The 13,280-nt window shown below is 35.6% G+C and overlaps 1 pseudogene; it reads right to left on the bottom strand.

The window, feature by feature from the left end:
• Positions 1-4,123: 4,123 nt before the first annotated feature.
• On the bottom strand, positions 4,124-10,650 carry LOC149799531 (procathepsin L-like; annotated as a pseudogene).
• Between the last annotated feature and the right edge of the window lie 2,630 nt (positions 10,651-13,280).

A 13,280-nucleotide genomic window follows, 5' to 3' on the forward strand; every position in this document is an offset into this window, starting at 1 on the left:
ATATATTATTTTGATAATGTCTATTTCCTATTGTCATTGAATAGTGCCATTGAAAAAGCAAATACATTTAATCTTATATAAGTAATCATATACTTATAAGTAATCATATACTTATTAGTAAGAGTCCAAGTCATAAAGTAAGGAACAGATTGAAGCGAAATATTTTTTTAGGTATGATCGACAAATAATTAATTTCTCTACAATACAAAGAGAAAATTCAACAGAAACTTACTTTATTGTGAATTCATTCCGACATAATCCTATCGTATCACAAGTCCAGAAATATAGATTTTTCCGAATTAACACGAATAGTCTTGCATGCCCTGATGTGCCACAATGATGCAATCTAGAATGTCTTTCAATGAGATCACAATAATTTCTCAAAAATAATGTGCTAATCTAAATTCAATGAACACTTTAAGTAATTAAAATAAAAAAATAATTTAAATAAATTATTCCTCTCGAATTACAAAACTGTAAACTCAGATAATAAATGAATTCCAGAGCCTGATCTTAAAACAGGAATGAATTATTTGCTTATTAAGTCCCTATTAATGCTCATGTTCATTGATTGAGACGCCAGCTATTCTAATGCTTGTTTCAAGTCTGTTTCTGGAATGCTATTAACACAAAGGCTTTGTCAGTGTGTTCTTTATAAATGAACATTACTTAAAACTACAATCTTGATTCATGGAGAAAAAAATTAAGTGTTTCTGGAATTTAATTGAACTGGTGTGAATCGTTGTATTTGATTTAATTCTTCTCAGTTACAAAATATTTGTTTTCCGGAAATAATGGTTTATTCAGGTCCTCATGAGTAGTTGATAGGTCCTCGCAGGTGAAATTAGCTAAGTCCTGTCGTCTTGTGACGGACACTTTGCAGAGAGATTTGTACAATTTACTCAAGTCTTCCATTCAAAATCTAACCACGATGGATTTGCTTAATATGTATACATAACCCTAATGACCCCTTTTCACTCCTAATGGTCCCTTTTTTACCCCATATGAGGATATTGCATATTGTTTCAATAATATTTCTGAACATGAGAGATATAGTGTTGCATTTCAGGCTGGCAAATAACTACATACAAGCAAAAGTGATAGATTGGTTAAATTACTAAATCAATTTACTTTTCCGGAGAAGATAAAAAATATTGCTACGAATCAGTGGTCAAAAGGATCTCTAGTTCCGATATACCTATAGGGAACCGTGCACAAAATACAAAATATACATGCATACTGCTTTTATATCTCGGTGTTGTCCATCAAAGTTTGTCGTCATTTTATATCATAATGTAGTCTATCAATATTTTCCGTACAATCATTTCATATCGTAATGTAGTCCATTAATGTTTTAATCATTTTATTTGGAATAGAAAACTTGCCTAAAGCCAAATAAATTTCAGACCTTCCTTGCACTTTCAAATTTGTGTTGCCTTGCTTGCATAAGCATCTTAACTAACATAGAACATAAAATATCACGCAGAATCACTGCATGTTTTATGTAAATCGTTATGTACGCTTCCTGAGATGCGAAGTTGTATAAAAGATGACATCCATTGCTTAACGGGCAATGTGAAATTGGAAGGACTGCACTTATTAACATGAGTAATGACAGAAATTAAATACCAGGACGATATAAGAATAAACTTTTTGTTGTATAACATATCATTTCTTAATGAATGCGCATTTCAAGAGACCATCAGCAATATCTTTCTGTTACATAATGAGGGCCCTGGATGTCCGAGTGGTCTAAAGTGTTTGTCTTTACCGATCATGAGGGCCCCGGATGTCCGAGTGGTCTAAAGTGTTTGCCTTTACCGATTGCCGCCTACTCATATCTCTCCGCATGGGTACGAGTTTATGGCTCGGCCAATCCAGCACTGAGAAATGGCATTAAATCCAAAATAACGACTAAGATATAATATATATATTTAGCTGATTCGTCCTACGTGTAGGGTAAATGAATGATAACATCTACTGGTTGGAAGAAATAATTATAAAAAATGATTACACAGCCTCAAAGCTAAAAAGAAACTTCTGCAAATATATAACAAAGGAAAGTGCAACATACGTACAAGTTTGGCATACAATGTTATAAATGTTTTTATAACTAAAATAGAAAAGTGTTGAAAAAATATTAACAAAAGTAGACGCAAAAATATTTTATTACGGGTCATTACAAAGTTACAAATAATAAGTCAGATGAATATTATATGCATGAAACAAAGGAAACAAAATATGAAATAATAAATGATAATAACAACGATGAAACGATTTTTAAGTGTATATTTGTAAGGTCCACCAAATTAGCATGTTGTTGTAGTTATTTGCATGATATGCTGACTGACTCTGAAACAGGTAATTTTACCTGTGAAGCGAGAATGGAATGCAGGCCGAATGCAGAGTGAGCGCAAACGGAAAGCTGAATGAATGAAATTGAAATAAAAATTCAGAATGAACGCAAGCGAAACTATGAATACGTTTTGATAGAATGAAGTTTAAATGGAAAACAAAGAATCGTTGAAAGATGCACGATATACAACGAAACTCGAATGCATGAATTTTGCGCTTGCGTTGATGTTATAACTCATCATAGCGACTTTTGTATTTTATGCATTTGCTATGTTGTTGATTGGTATATTTAATAATGCAAGATATATTGTTTACTGGTTTTTCTCTATTACAGTTACAGTCTACAAAAATGAAGAACGAACACACGACTTCAATAAATGAATATCTTCTTCGTTCGAAAAAAGGAAGAAAGAAAACATGGATGAGAGCGATAAAGGCACAGTCTGAATGCATTTCTGACACAATACACGAAAAACTATGTGATGATATCAGAAATGAAAATGAAACGAAAACAAATTATAGATCGGGCAAAAATGCTCGATTCTTGGTCGGTAACATATACACGGCTAAACAATAACTGGCACATACACATCAGACAGGAAGTATCACAGTCTCGACAATATTGTTTGAGTTTCATAAATTGGAATCCACAGACCGTCACAGTGTTGATTCAGTTAAGCTGTATTTATAACTGGTGTTATGTATATCTATATTTTTTGTAACTCCCGGTACATGATTATTCTAATTTGTGTTTATTGCTACAAACTGTTGTGATTATTTATAGCTGGATTTCGTATGTGCATAGGGTATATTTTAAGATATTAAACGACGTAAAATTGCATAGGATCTGTAAATAGATGCTTACGTACTTCTTGACAGCTACTATTAATATAATAATATAATTATTAGCAAATATATTTACGAGATTCGGTCTTTTCCCCATTGGACAGATCGGTCAGATGGTGTCTTAAAAGAATTATGTTAATTCTTATTGGATGAGTTAGGTCACATGAACTGGTATTTTGAAATATTAGACTGAGTAGTAAGAGCTGTCACGCGGGGTATATTGCGACATGTAGTCCTAATAGACTCTTGAAGGTGTAGATGCGAAGAGAACTGAGCAATCAGATTCTTTCGTACTTTGGAGTCATTTTTATTTCTTGTGTTCCTGTTGTAACATCAAGCTTGCAGATAAGTTTTATGTTGTGCTTATTTATCATTTAAGAAGAAACTCATTGTTGGACTGTTTAGTGGAAACAGAAAGTGCTCTTTTTACGATAATAATATTCTGGAACTATTGTGAATTATTATGAGGGGTTCTGGACAACGCTGTTTTAACAACGTCACAATCCTTGGCAATCTAGTACATTTCCAGTTCTGAAATTAATACGGAACATTTAATTCTTTTGGACTTAAGCAGAAATCTTTCAGGATTATTTTGGAGTTCATCTCAATCTTCATTTATAACTTTGATAATTAAATTATTTGCTACGTTTTACAAAAACTTGTTGGTTTTGATTCTTTCTGTTACTTAGTTTATGACCATAGAATCGTAACACTGGAAACAACAGATTCTATGTTCAACATTTTCTGTGATTTGTTTATGTAACTTTATTAACACCATCGTCAAAATAGTTCACATAATACCGATCTTAATTACTATAATGGATTAATTAGGGTACATAACGATCCACCCTACAAATGTACGCATTTAACCTATCCCGTATTATCTCAGCCACACCACAGTCTGGATTATCCTATAGCTGGTTTTTGGATAATGTCGAGCCAACACACACACACACACACACGAATCAAGCTCACCTATGATCTTTTCTCTACGCTAATGGATAACTGGCTTCTGTAGCGATACCACACATATTTCCCTTATTTCTTGCTATCATGACATATCCTTTTAGTCCCCAATTTTCACTCCAACTGTAAAGAAATTGGAAAAGTCAATAATGAGACTGTACTATTGTCTATGTAAAGTCAATAGTGAGACTGTACTGTTGTCTATGTAAAGTCAATAATGAGACTATTATTGTCTATGTAAAGTCAATAGTGAGAATGCACTATTGTCTATGTAAAATCAATAATGATACTGTACTATTGTCTATGTAAAATCAATAATGATACTGTACTATTGTCTATGTAAAGTCAATAGTGAGACTGTACTATTGTCTATGTAAAGTCAATAATGAGACAATTATCGTCTATGTAAAGTCAATAGTGACACTGTACTATTGTCGATGTAAAGCATTAGTACAAGGATGCTCAGGTGAACAACAGCTTTTTGACTTAACAGAACTTAACGGGCTAACTAAGTCTATATTTAGACGTGTTTCACAAAGCAATCATAAGCATGTGACTTAAACTTAAGAATGATCGTTGATCATAACAGCTCTTTTGCGGTGTAATTGTGGTACAGTTTTACGTGTGGTAATGTTTTTTGCGCACGAGCTCATCCTTAATTTAACCATGTATCATACCTGTGAATTTTCCAGAGTAAACTCCCTTAAATGATTGTTACTGTAACAGGTTAGATATAGGGTCTCTTTTGTTGGGGAAACAACTGTAACAAAGCATTCTACTGCAAATTCTACAACAACAACAACAACACAACTACTACTACTACTACTACTACTACTACTACTACTACTTATTATAATTATTATTATATTATTATTATTATTATTATTATTATTTCAAATGGGTTGCCAATTTCATATAAAATGTATGCAACTATTTCAAATCAAGATGGGGAAGAATCATGAGATTTTTTAACATCCATCGAATAATAATAAAAATAATAATAATAATACAAAATGAGGGTAATATTTTTTTCAAATATAACCTTAAACAAATACATTGAAAAAATGTAGCACATTTATGTGGCAACATGTGACAATTGTGCACTGTCTTTAATTATTTAAGAGCACATTGAGGTCAAGAAGGATCCAAGGCTAATAGTGCCACCGCCGTTGACCTGTTACTTCAATATGGAACGAACGGCCTACAAATTATGAAGGCTTACGACTACAACCTTATCGACATTATCCAAAAACCATGGGTTAATCCGGTCCTTCAAATGATAGGGAGATTCATTTCATAATATGTATATGCAACGAAACCTCGCTAAACCAGTCCCTCTGTAATCTGACATAATCAGATTGGCCTGATGTGTTGGTCCCAATATGTGGTTCTAAAAGATTCATAGCTACTTGTAAAAAGCACCCCACCCCACACACGTATCAGTTACTAACAAATTCCTTGACTACACTTACATCTAAGTGTCGATATTCTTAGATCAACCAGTGCGAATTCGCATAAATCCTAATATGATCTGAAATTTCAATGGACTGCAAAAACAGACTCCACTGTATTTACTATATGCCTACCTATTTGTTACAAGCCAGTAATCTTGACAGTCATCTGTGCCATATCCAACGACTAGAACAGCGTGGCTTAGATCTGTTGTGCTGCAGTCCGACTCCCGATACACTCCTGAAATAGTACAAATCTACGTACTTATTCATACCTATGACACGAGGAGTGTTCAACACGGAATTTCAGATTACCAGGTTCTGCTGGTTCCTATAAGAAATACGTTTACTGGATAGAAATACGTTTACTGGTTATTTTCCCTTTAGCCTTATCAATAATTTATTAGTCATATCAAGTTGTATGCTTACATATACAACAGATTACTTAAGTGCAAAACGCAGATAACTTGACAATCAAACATTTATCAACAATAATGACAACTACAACGCCACTAGAAAAAGCGATCTATATACCTATTCTGATTAAAACGCCACTAGAAAAAGCGATCCCTATACTTAGTCTGTTTAAAATGACACTAGAAAAAGCTATCCCTATACTTAGTCTGTTTAAAACGCCACTAGAAAAAAGCGATCCCTATACTTAGTCTGTTTAAAATGACACTAGAAAAAGCTATCCCTATACATAGTCTGATTAAAATGACACTAACAAAAAGCAATCCCTATACATAGTCTGATTAAAACGACACTAGAAAAAGCGATCCCTATGCCCAGCCTGATTAAAATGACACTAGAAAAATCGATCTTTATACTTAATCTGATTAAAATGCCACTAAAAAAAGCAATCCCAATACCCAGGTGATCCCTTTATCCAGTTGATTAAAATGCCACTAGAAAAAAGCGATACCTATATCCAGCCTAATTAAAATGACATTGGAAAACGCGATCCCTATTATACAGACTGATTAAAAAGACATTGGAAAACGCGATCCCTATTATACAGACTGATTAAAAAGACGAGATTCAGTTACAATCTGTATAACTGACAGACACCGGAAAAAGCTCAATTTCTGCCGACCTTTCAGACAGTGTTAAATTTCGTTGTCCGTTACAATCATATGTTTCTAATGTCGTTTTTCACCTTCATAAACGTGAAATGCTACAATTCATGAATCGAAAGGTCAGCAGAATATGACCTCGCACTGGTGTCCGTTAAATGACTTCGCATCAGTGTTCGTTAAACATTCATTATATTGAAGATATCGATAGTAATCCGATTGTCCTTATACCATGACTAAAAGTTTCAAAGGCCAAACAATAATTAGACATTTTTCTAATTACCTCCTTCATAAAACTGGAATGTTTCGTGATCGACATCAATAGCTACAGAAACTGGTCCGACCGTGGCAACAGCGTCCTGCATGGCTGATTCACTACCATTCTTGATATCCACACAGCCGGTGTCCTTTGTCACTACTTTGGAGACATCATACACGTAGTCTCCATCCTATTTTAAAGATGACGTAAAAGAGTTACATTCATCAGTATCGTCATGCTGGTTATTAAATATAATAAATTCTAGCAGCTTTGTAAAATTTGTTTACTGGTAGTCATTGCAATCCTGGTAATTCATACTTTTACTCAAAATGTCATAATAAAATTATCACCATACCCATCACAAAACATTTGGAATACCAGTGGCTTTTTTCATAAGTTGTATTGTTAAATCATAACCTTAAATTAGGAGAGATGGGGCAGCACGAAAATATCTACAACTTTACAAATGTTTGTGACCATTCGAGAATCAAATATAAACTCTTGGTACATTACCATTTTAAAACTGTTTTTGGTAGCAGAAACATTAAATGTAGTAGAGATTTCTCTATTTCAGAGTAAGTTCGTACCAAAAACGTCCTTTCTCCATACATTATCCTTGATGAAGTGATCTTTTCGGGTTTACCACAACTTACATGACCAAATTATATTTGCAGCAAATACAAGTTTTATATGTACCAGCTCCATCGCTATCGCATGAGATATATTCTTCTTTCGCTCCAAACGTGGCAATTCGAGTATAAAAATTCAGATTTTAATTAGGGTTTATGTACATATAACTTTGTCTCTAAACATCCCAGTTAACGAAATAAAAAATATCTCTGGTATCCAGCCGTGAGTGGAATATATCTAGACGGTCTAAATGCCATAATGTTATTACATTGAGATTGAGCTCATTGAGGTACCACCGATAATTCTGCCACAAGAAACTGCCTTGAAACCTTTTGCACTCCCGATGCTGAAAATTGTATCAATCGCTACTGTGCTGAGAAGAGAAAATCTGACTGTCTCACAATCGAATTAAAATAGGATCTCCGCTGTTATACATGAAGATCTAACAGCGACCGCACAGAAGTCATGTTGTGGTAACCTGTGTTATTACCATCAGCGCTAATTTTATCAACAAATCAAAAGAAGTCTCATATCATCGTGTTTGGAGAAAGAGCGCTGGATAAAGAGCGTCAATGTGTACCGAACGATTTGATTCACTGTCAGATTTTTGAAAGTTGCATTTCCATTGCCTAATTCAAAGGTCACCAGAACATGACCCTTAAGCGGTCGTAGTTAGATCTTCACGTAGGAAAGCGGAGATCAGATTTTAATCAGATTGACTGTCTCACTGAGTCAGCATGAAAGGTCTCGTTAAGTCATATTGTAATAATAATCCGAGAAAATATTCCAAGAAATGGTTAAGCAGATTTAATCGTATTTATGAGAACAAGAAAAATCTTATAAACAACAGCCACTTGATTTGGAGCGATGCTAAAGACTGTTGTTAAACGTAATTCCGTTGCATTTTGTGTAATTCTAAGTCACGATACAACATTCACTGGGGAAGTAAACTGGATTAAACAACATTCAATACCGCAACATTAAACACATAGCTGCCAACCTTCCAGGTTCACAATTAGTGAAAATAGGGATAAAAAGTCGTGAATTTAGACATGAATTCATGAAAAATACCATGACAATAACTCCATCCACTCTGACTACTCCATCCACTCCGACCGTCAATACTACACTATATCAAGTTTGCAAAATAAAACTAAAACACTACATATATGCAGAAATAGTTATTTATCAAGACATGATACTGTGGCAGACTTGAACTTCCTCAACTGCTTGATCGTAAATTTGTTTTCTAAACAGTTCGACTTCTTGCCTGCTGGTTGATCTTGGGGACTAAAACTGCTGACAAATTTTCTGCAGCTAAGGAGGCCCTAAAGTCTGTCTTATTTTTCCTCACTAAAGTATATACTCTTTCGCTGTCACTGTTGCTGTGAGGAATGCACAGGATCTGCAGCATTTTTGGTTCTTCCACAGGGAAATTTGGAAGCGATTTTCGAGTCCGAGAACATTTGTCAGAACAAATGTTTAGCATGGTCTCCAGCTGATAAAGGTAGATTGTGTTCGACAAGAAAACTCACAAATAATGCTTCAGCGTTGGTAGCCTGCAGATCTTCCGTCAATGGTTTAAAATATTCCAGAGCTGAAATCTGCGAATTCTTAATTTTCCCAACTTTTATGTGTTTTTTGCAACCAACATTCTTCATCACATCGTCTCTGCGATGGCACACTGAGTGCAAAAAGCATGAATGAATATGAATGTTTAATGGCATAATGCACGGCCAATTTTTTATATATTCCAAATTAAACTTCACTTTTTGAGTAATACATTTCTTTTTCCTTGGTGGTGAAGACATTTTCAAGATCTTACATGCGATGCTGAACGGTAACTCAAATCAGTGTTTTGACGCATGCGCGGAGCAAATTTCCGGTTAGGCACCAGTTTCTCTCAAAAGCATTTGTAAAACTACTCTTATAGATTAAAATAGGCTAAAATGGTTGCTACCGGGCCAACTGTACTAATCGGCTGTAGATCTACTAATATCGTCACCAGCAGTACCGGACCGTTTCGGCAACTGCGAATATCACGACTAGCGCTTAACGGGAAATCGGTTATTTTATTAAAGATTTTAAAAAATTGAGGATTGGAAAATTCGTGAATTTTTTGGCTTACGGCGTGAATCGCTGAAAAAGTCGTGAAATTCACACCAGATTCGTGAGGGTTGGCAGCTATGCGGCAGTGAAACAGGACTCGTGTTACATAAATCATTATCTCACTTGCAACATGCATAATGGTGTATGCTTCACATAAATAACTTTCAAAAACCGTTTCCATAAAATATGTGGATAAAATCAGAAGCTTGCCGATCATCATAGTGATAGCATGTGGACCTATACATTAACTGAGGCAAGACAAAATAAAAGACTATTATACCCTCCCTATGTATGGGATCCCTCTTCGCTCTTGATACCATGCTTCTTGATGTATGCAAACGACTGGTCCATAAGACCACCATGACACCCCAGGTTTTTGAAGGTCTTGGAACAATCCACCAATTGTTGTTCACTAAAGGAGATCAGTTTACCGGTCTTACGGAAGTTCTGACCTTCTAAAGCACCTGTCTGAAAAATGAAATAGAAGTAACATACTGTTGTTTTGTATGATAATGAATCTTTGTTCTTTACATCCTGTTGCTCCCTCAGTTCCTCAATAAGATTTATTTCCTCTATAGATGCAGCAACATGACTGGGTAAACTCACTCGGTTGACTTACTGACAGAAATTCAAAATATCATTGTGCAAAACTGCCTATGACGTATAACATATATTATTCATAATCGCTCTTAGAACCATATCCAACTCCGATTCAAATAATTAAGACAAAAAATAACACTTTTTGTTTACTTGAAAATTGATTGCAACTACGAAACATAATATGTAGTTTTAATTACTGATGAACAAGATGGGATACAGCAATTTAGAAGGAAGAATGGGAAACTAGCCAGTATCTGTTCTAACAGTTATGAATTTTTGTAAACAAACATGCTGTGCTGAATGCCCAGCAGGAGCCACACTGTCCTTGTAAAGATTTGATACAAAATATCAATACCATGCCTTCATACAGAAAATTAACATACTATTATACGATAGACACTGAAAACCAAAATGTGTTTTGGGGTTGTTTTTTTCTCTTTCTTTTCTAAGCCGTAATCTGTTTTACCCCTCATGCCCATGATATGCAGATCTGCAATTTTAACATTGTAGACTGCTTCACTTCTGAACTTGCTATGGACTTTGCGTTTTGCGTTTATGCTTCGTGTGTGTGTGTGTGTGTGTGTGTGTGTGTGTGTGTGTGTGTGTGTGATTTGGATTTGTAACGTAGCTTTCAAAAATGTCAGTCCTATCGCTACGATGTCTGTAGTGTGGCAGTCTATAGTGATGTCTAGCACCGGCACATCATACCGCAGACATGTATCATGACGTCCCACGCTGTCACATTATTCTGACACCATGCCGACCAGTCCTAACACTAACGTCTTAATGCTGAGCGCCTTGCGAGTATTCTGTTAGTACCATTTTTATAAGTCTTGGTATGACTCGGCCGGGGTTGGAACCCGCGACCTACCGCATCCGAGGCGGACACTCTAACCACTAGGCCACCGGAGCGGTCTTGCGTTTATACTATATGAGGAGAAAAAAATGTTAAGCTTGATGACTTACTGAAAAACAACTGTCATGTTAATTTTGTTTAATTTTCCAAGACTTCATATAGAATAATCATAAGAGAGAATCTTCTGAGAGGCACAAAATTTTCTCACAATGATTTATTTCTCATGCTTATTCAGATTAAAAGATTCAACCTTCATTCACTATGTCAAAAAGTTACTAAAGCTAACCCACCAGTCAGATCCCGATATGGAACAATTTTCCTCTATATAATCAAAGTTTAGAATGTACCTATGTCAAGCTAATCTTCCTTTATAAAGAACAGTCTCGACTTTTTAAAGACGAGACGTTTATAAGCCACATGGGCAAAGCCTTCGGCGTTCCTTACTTTTCCTAAATTTCTCAATGGTCTATGACGTTAACAGTTTCTGGTTCTGCAGAGCATTTGCTGATCCTCCAGATTTGCTATTCATAAACTTACACCATTCAGAGCTGGTCACAAAGATTTCAGTCTTTTGTCAAGCCGAACATATATACCACAATCGGCAGTGGATCGCTTGGCAGGCGTTAATTTAAAAAAAAATAACAACAGTGATACTAGACCCTATTTACATGCCTTTTCAACACAAAACGGTGTTATAAATAACCAACATGTTCCTGTCCATAGGTTTGCTTTACATCTACGTGTCAACACGAAAATGATACCGTTGACTTAATGATAACATCCTCATAAACTGAATATTCGGCATGAATAGAGCAGTTAAGTTGCATGACTGTGTATGCACCAGTTTTACATAACTTGGCCTTGTTTTAACATAAGTACTTAATGCTGATTATTATTCTCACAACTCTGTTGACAAAAGCAATGCTTACGTCTGGCCTTTGCTCCGGGGTGTAGCTACCATATTGCAAGCGTATGCAAAAAAAAAAAAAAAATAGAGGGCCCATCTAAACCATTTTTTTTTTAACACTATATATAGAAACTAGGAACAGGGAATATACCGCCCTTCAAATACCGTAATTTTGGATCAGCTTAATTGCTATTAACATGGCAGAGGCCTAGGGGCCAAAATACCCCCGCTACGCCAATGCCTTTATTTTACTGATGAGATAAAAACAAGACTTCATTCATAAACGAGGTTGTTCTTGCTAGTTAAAGTGTGTTTTGGCGACGTCAGCTAAACTCAGATATTGAGATTGCATCTGACCATTGAGCACAGATCAGATTGATCGGAAGCAACACTTTTATTTCGTACCTAATTTTACATAACTGTTCACAAGTGTTTTTTACTGGAACACAGGGAAAAGCTTGAACATTTGAGTTCAGGCTTTGCTGGTGTACCCGAAACCAGGAAATAGATTTTTGCCGCTTAGACGTAGAGGTTGAAACTTTTAGCTGAAACCTTTTCTTAGTTATTGCAACAAATATGTATTTTGGGTGTAACGTAGTGACGAATAGGGAATTAACGTTCTTTCCTGGGGTCCCGTGTAGCCGAGCGGTCTAAAACGCTCGCCTTTACCGATCACTGCCATTTCACCCCAATCCGCGTGCATTAGCGTCTTGGACTTGACCAATGTAGGTATGTTATAAAGCTTACCAGTAGCTCCCCGTGAGTCGTTGGTTCTTCCCGAGAATTTTGTGGTTCCTTCATCCACCAGTTATACTGGTCGTAGCTGAAAAGTGGCGTTAAACAAACAACAACAATAACAATAATATTTCTGTTCTGTGCTCAAATAAAAGTCGACTTTAACAGGCAACATCATACTATGTGGGGCTAGGAAAGTACTGCAGTTGACTTCTGCTAGATTGGCTCTCGTCTTTGCATAACCAGTATGCAGTGCTCTGAACTCCTCTGATTTCTGAAAGGAGATATACACGTACAGATGGTATCATTGAGCATGGAGATCTGCATTTAACCATATCGATGTTTGGACTTAAACTGTAGATATTGGTGGATCTTTCTTCCTAGCTGACTGCACGTCGTGAAACAATATCACCCTGTACTTCTACCAGAAATATTTTGCCTGTGACGTCCCCAAAGTATATAAATTTAATATGACGTATTAGTTTAGATT

This window comes from Sinohyriopsis cumingii, chromosome 5, assembly GCF_028554795.1.
Source record: "Sinohyriopsis cumingii isolate HCF-2022 chromosome 5, ASM2855479v2, whole genome shotgun sequence".
Classification (NCBI taxonomy): Eukaryota; Metazoa; Mollusca; class Bivalvia; order Unionida; family Unionidae; genus Sinohyriopsis; species Sinohyriopsis cumingii.